The following is a 7072-nucleotide window of genomic DNA, read 5'->3' as shown; positions in this document are numbered from 1 at the left end:
GGGAGCGGGAGGGCGCATGCGCCTGTGGCTCCTGGGACTGGCTGGAGCGGGAGTTGAGCGGGAAGTCGGGGTGGGGGTATGTTGGGAGGCGTGGCGGGATGGGAGCGTTGGGAAAAGGGCGGTGCTGGGGGATGGGGACGAGGATGAAGCTGCCTCGACCCAGCTCACCCATTCTCACAGGGCGTTCTGCAAACTCGGCTTAAGCAAAGGTTTTGAGCTTCCTGACGGTCCCTGCCTCCATTTCTAGCCTGCTTAGGCGAACACTCCAAGTGATCAGCCTGTCCGGTTCCTTCTCCCTCTGGCCCCTGCTTTCTCTGTGGCTTCTAGTTTCTGCAGATCCCATGCTAAGAAGTTTCTCTCAGCAAACCCCCTCAAACCTTTGAAATAGAAATAATTCCCATTTCACAGATATAAAACAGGCTACAAAACTCTTTGAAGTTCCTTTGCTAATCATGACTAGCCAGGCCTCTGGCATTCAAACGCACAAATTCCGGCTTCCGGTGCTGGGGTTCTCAGCCGTGGCTACAATTTCTGTATTGAAATTTCCACCTCCCCTCGCTGTTCTGTGTGACTTTTCCTCTTGGCTGCGTTGGTTTTGGCTGGTACTATCCTTACTCTTTCAAGGTCACGGTCCCCTGAGGGTGATAACCGGAACCTTATGCTTCCTTTGTGCTCCCAGGCAGGGACTTAGCCCCTACCTCTGATCAGATTTTTCAGTTGTCTGATGGGCAGCACCGAATGATTGCTTGGTCTCTCCAGAACCCAACTGCCTTATCCCGCACAGGCCAGCGCTTTCCCTTCGCTGCCCAGTCACCCTGCCTGGGAATCATCTCTAATGCTACTATTTCTCTGCGCACACACACACACACACACACTATTTCTCTACACACACACACACACACACACACACACACACACACACACACCCCTTCACTGGCTTCCTCTTTTGAGTGTCAGCGCCTCGGTCGGTCATTCAAGGCTCCATGATGTGACTTCAAGACTTTAAGGCTGTGTCTCCACACATCTCCCCATATGCTTCCTCACCCCCTGGTAGTTCTTTATATATCACCTTGAAGTGTCTCTCTTCTCATCTCCTATCTCTGCCTCATGCAATCCTTCTGTGCCTCATGGCCCTTCCTGGTAGTTTTTTATTTTGTTGTTGTTGTTGTTTTATTTAATTGAGGCAGGGGCTTGTCCTTTAAGCCCAGGAGAATGCAGTGGCATGATCACAGCTCACTGCTGCCTCGACCTCCGTCAACCTCCCTAGCTCAAGAGATCCTCTCACCTCAGCCTCCTGAGTAACTGGGACTACAGGCGCCCCTCACTATGCCCAGCTAATTTTTGTATTTTCTGTACACACGGGGTTTCATCATGTTGTCCAGGCTGGTCTTGAACTCCTGGGCTCAAGCAATCAGCCCACCTCTGCCTCCCAAAGCGTTGAGATTACAAGCGTGAGCCACCATTCCTGGACCCTGGTAGTTTTTCTGGAGCCTCGTGATTTGATATGATCTTCCTGCACCTGATTCCTCACAGTATTGGCTTGCCACACCTCCAGAGGCACTGATCACATTCTACCTAGCATTATTTCATCTGAGTCCCTGTCCTAGCCCTTCTGCCCATTAGACTGTAACCTTGTTTAGGGAAAGACCTGTGTCTTACTCATCTGTGTTTTTGTTGTTGTTGTTGTTGTTGTTTTGAGACAGGGTCTTGCCCTGTTGCCCAGGCTGGAGAGCAGTGGTGTAATCTTGGCTCACTGCAGCCTCCACCTGTTGGGGTCAAGCCATCCTCCCACCTCAGCCTTCCAAGTAGCTGAGACTACAGGCGTGTGCCACCACACCCAGCTAGTTTTTTGTATTTTTAGTAGAGACGGGGTTTTGCCATGTTGCCCAGGCTTCTCTTGAACTCCTGAGCTCAAGGGATCTGCCTGCCTCGGCCTCCCAAAGTGCTGGGATTACAGGCGAGAGCCACTGTGCCTGACCCACTGACCTGTTATTGTAGTACTTAAGATGCCTTGTTCATTTATTGTGCCTGTGCAATAAATACACCTTGATTTCAGTTTACAAAGATTCTCAGCGGTTGGTGGTCATCCTCATCTCCTGGGCGGGGGCCTCCTGGCGTGGCCAGTATCTGAATTAGTCTCATAACTCATGTTCACTTTTTAAAATCGGAGTTTCCCAGACCTCAGTTTTGTTTTGTTATTTTCCATTATCTGCAGCTGTCTCCTTTCCCCTCTCTCACCTATACTCTACTGATCAGTGACTGCTGGCTCCTTTGTTACCCATCCTTCTCTTTCTCCACATCTTTTCTCTTCTCATCCCTTTCAGTTCTGGACCGTTTCCTTCTTCCTCCCTGTCTTTCATTTAGTCATTCATTGAATGTACTTACTAAGCACATATAGCATAATCAGGCTGTGTTGGGTAGGCATCCCGAGATCTATGAGATAAGGAAAGAATGGGATATGATTACCAATTTTAAGAAGCATCTAAAACAACCTGTTATGTTTTAGCAAATTGCCCCCAAAGGACCCATTAGGGAGGAAAACGTTCATGTCCTTTTTGCGTATCATCTCAAGCAGTACCCATGATGGCTGGGATCCCAGAACCCACCTTTGAGAATGTTGTCATATTTGCGTGTGGTTGACAAGGTTGGGCCAGACACTCAGGAAATGGGGTTGTAGTCCTACCTCCCCCACTAACTTCCTGTAAGAACTCCAGCCCCTCTCAGGACCTTTTTCTTTACCAATAAAATTCAGAAATTGGGCTCAATCAGTAATTCTCAAGGTATTTTCCAAAGAACATGAATTTCGTGGAACTTTAATAGATATCATGCAAAAAAAAAATGTGGGAGGGATTGTTCCATGGTCAGATGGTCTTGGAAATAACTCGTTTAAACAAAGATAAAATGTTTCTTTACCCACAACTCTTCTCAGTGTTTTTTTATTTGTTTGTTTTTTGAAATGGAGTTTTGCCTTGTCGCCCGGGTTGGAGTGTAGTGGCACTATTTTGACTCACTGCAACCTCTGCCTCCTGGGTTCAAGTGATTCTCCTGCCTCAGCCTCCCCAGTAACTGGGATTATAGGCGCCTGCCACCACGCCTGGCTAATATTTATATTTTTAGTAGAGTTGAGGTTTCACCATGTTGGCCAGGCTGGTCTCGAACCCCTGATCTCAAGTGATCTGCCCTCCTCGGCCTCCCAAAGTGCTGGGATTACAGGCATGAGCCACCGTGCCCAGCCTTCTCAGTGTTTTTAATAAGCTATGTGCCTTTAGTGTCTTAGGAGACCAAGGTAGGAAGATTAGTAATGTTTCCTACCTTGTTTGAACACAGAACCTTTTTTTCTCAAGATACCCCAGAAGCAGTGTTACTTAGAAACCAACTTGGGAAATATAGATGACAGCCACTGTCACCAACATTCCTTCCAGCTGTGTTGAACACTAGTCACCTGGGCCTTTGCAGCTAAACATTTAACAAAAAAAAATTTTTTTAAGAATAAGCTGAAAATGGAGAAGTATCCAAGTGCCAAGAATTTTTGCCTACCAAATCAATCCACAAATATTTTTGTGTGTGCCTGTTCTGTGAAAAGCACAGTTGATTCAGCTGTGTTCTTGGTAAAAGGCATTATACTGCTTTAGGGTAGGTAATATCTGAAGCCTAGAGCTGCCCAGGCTTCTGGGCCACAACGTACATTTTCATTTCACGTTGTAATTGTCACAAACTAGGTTTCTGTTACCTGAATCCCTGTGCCTATGGTCTTATGTTAATTTAGCTATTAGATGACAGAAAAGGAGAGAGGCCTTCCCCTTAACTCACTCTATACAGAATAATGGAATTGCGACTTCCATTTCCCTTAAGAATGATTCATTCCAAGAGCTTAGGAGAGGAAGGGAGATCACAGTTGCCCAGAACAAGACAGCTGCTCAGAGGTGGCAACAGAAACTCTGTGCTGTGTGAGTAGATAAACGTTACATACTTCATCTTCCCCGTACTCCTCAGGCTTAAGCAGTATTGAGATACTTGGAGGGGTGCAAAGAGTGTTTGGTTTTGTTAGGGGAGAGGGTGGGAGATAGTTCCTATTTTTCGCCTAAGACAAGGTAGTGACCCTGTCCCTAACTAGCTGTGTTGCTTTGGGTGTTTCACTTCCTCTCCCTGAGTGAATTGAATGCTTCAATTTTCTGTGCTGTAAAAGAAGGAGGTGCCCACCGCAGGGAGTCCATAAGCAGCCATTCAGTTCTAACACCCTGGGATGCTGAGCAAGGTACTGAGTTGGTACCATGGGAGTCCTGGGAATGGAGAACAAGAGATAAGAGAGTTTGCTGGCCGGGTGCAGTGGCTCATGCCTGTAATCCCAGCGCTTTAGGAGGCCAAGGTGGGCGGATCACTTGAGGCCAGGAGTTTGAGACCAGCCTGACCAACACGGTGAAACCCCATCTATACTAAAAATACAAAAAAATTAGCTGGGTGTGGTGGTGCATGCCTGTAGTCCCAGCTATTCAGGAGGCTGAGGCAGGAGAATCTCTTGAACCTAGGAGGCAAAGGTTGCAGTGAGCTGAGATCCCGCCACTGCACTCTAGCCTGGGTGACAGAGAAAGACTCCACCTCAAAACAAAGGAGTTTGCCACTGTTGGCAGGAGAGGATTCCACCGGGTGTGGACAGAGGGACTGTCAACCCAGGGGCTTTCTCCTAATGCAAAGCTCAGATAATATCACCTCCCTCCATCCCAAAGGCAAAGTGATGGCTGGTGTGGGTTTAGGAGCACTAATGAATTAATTTGGGTAAAGTACTTGAAAAAGCACAGTTGAAGGCAAAAGATAAGCACCTAGATTTACTAGTAATGCCTTTGGAACTCTCCAAGGCCTTTTCATTCTTTGGGTAAAGCCTCATTTGAGAGTTCTGTTTCTTAATAAGACATGTTCGTGCCCCTAAGTGAAATTGAGAAGAATTTGTCTTTCTGGGGACTAAGGGTAGGTCTTAGCCCACTTCCTTCCTAAGAAATTTTAGATGCTGCTGTCATTTGCAGCAACTTCATCTACCTGAACTGACGCCTTGTCTCCTTTTGTCAAACCAAAGCCCGAATTTTGAGAATTTCTGTAAGGCAAAAATTGCACTTTAGCACAAATGGTAAAAGATATAAAACATGTTTTGAAGAAAGAGCTGCATAAAGAATTCTTATAATAATGATGATAGCTGACATTCGTGTTGCCCTAAGATTTACTGAGCACATTTGCATAGACTTTCACCACCTCCCTATGAAGTGGACAAGATTCTATGCTTTAAACATGAAGGAAATAATGAACCTTGAGCAGGTCACTGGTAATCGTGGAACTTTATACTGAAAGGAAATTTGGGGATTCCCTAGTCCAAACCTTTTATTTTACAAATGGAGAAACAGACCCAGAGAAGTTAAGTGAGACACCTAAAGCCACACAGCTAAGTTAGTAGCTGAGCCAGAAGTACATATGAGATCTCAGTGCCCAGCGTTGTAGGGAATGTGCAGACCGGGAATCCAGACTTTCTGGCACCCAGGCTGGGCTGGACTTTCCCTCACATGCCTCTTGATTGACAGTTAAATTTCTGGGTCCTAGAGGCTCCTGGTATCAGATGAATCCATCTCAGGGGCCTGAAAGTGGGGAAGAGGGAAAGGGTAGTAAGCGTTGTACAATGTTTAGAAACCCTTCAAGGGGCATTTCTAGCATGTCTTTCCTGGGGTAAAAAGCAAGCATAGAGTAATGTGAAGCATAGTTCAAAAAATAGATGCAATATTTTGCTGTGGTATGTACCAAGAAAAATTGAAAGACTACTAAGATTTTATTTCCTCAATTCAGGTTTCGAAAGGTTTTCTTAGTACATTTGTCTTTTATGGGGTTTTCCCCCCTCAAATCACTCCTACCACCTTAGAGATTTAGAAAAAAAGCTTAATTGACACTGAGGAACTCCAGCAAGAAATCTTTCCCCTACCATATCCCCCGCCAAAACACAATTTTTACCACATCTCCTATACTTGGCCTAAGTTCTAAGCCTTTGCAAACTCCAGTTCATTAGACTTTTGCAATCACAGACCATTCCACCTGATGCTTTTCAGCGTTTATTATAACTGCCACGCCCTGCATTTAATAGTGTTGAGTCAGGGTAGAGAAGTGCTCCTCCAGTTGTATCTCTCGGGGCTTTATTTGCATTCTTCTAGAACACTGGATCCTGGGCTAGGCTTCACATGTCTCAGAATTAATCCTCTTTTCTCCAGCTGCCCTGAGTGCACATAGCTGCCATCGTGCCCCCCTCCCCTCTATGTCTGCAGTGTTGGCTTGCTTCCCAGACAAGGAGGTAGGGCCCAGAGAGCCTGTATAGAAATGAGGAACTTTTCATTCTGGAAAATAAATGAAATGAATGATCTTGGGTTGTGATTAAGATAGCCAAATCTATAAGGAAGTACAAACAGAGAAGGCTAGAGAAGGGCAGGGGTAAGGCAGGGTTGAGGGAGGGGGGTGGCTCAAGAGACAAATGCTGGGTAGAAGAAGTTAATTAATGGAACTAATCGAACCTCTATTTTGAGCAAAAATAAATAAATAAAAGTAAGAGAAGAACAAGGGAAACCCAAGAAAGATGTTGCTTTTTGTTATTAAATGTTTATAATAAAAATGAAGCTAGCCCCGTGGAAGGTCAGAGAAAAGAATAAAGTCCCAGGAGATGACCTCGTGAGGACAACTTGCTCAGATAACAAATGAGCAAACCAAGGCCCAGACAGAAGTGGTGCGGCTCCTGGCAAGCCACAGACAGAGCCATAGGACCTCATTCCACAGCCAACAGCTGCCTTCCTTTTCCATATGGTTCTCTGCATGTGTCTTGTCCTTCTGCCCTGTTTTTTTTTTTCTTTCCAAAAAGCTAGGAGGACAGCATTCAGAAAGAAAAACTAGGACTGGCATTTGTAAACAACAGCTCCAGGAAGTCCCCAAGTACTGCAATTGAAGTAACGTGATTGACAGTCATTCAGCACAATTGACAAAGCCAACATCAAAACAGGAACTAGCAAGCAACAGGCCACCCTCCAAGAACCAAGAGTTCAAAAGAAAGAAAAAA

Source organism: Pongo abelii, chromosome 8 (assembly GCF_028885655.2).
Source record: "Pongo abelii isolate AG06213 chromosome 8, NHGRI_mPonAbe1-v2.0_pri, whole genome shotgun sequence".
Classification (NCBI taxonomy): Eukaryota; Metazoa; Chordata; class Mammalia; order Primates; family Hominidae; genus Pongo; species Pongo abelii.
The sequence above is the reverse complement of the archived record's forward strand: the minus strand, read 5'-3'. Positions refer to the sequence as shown.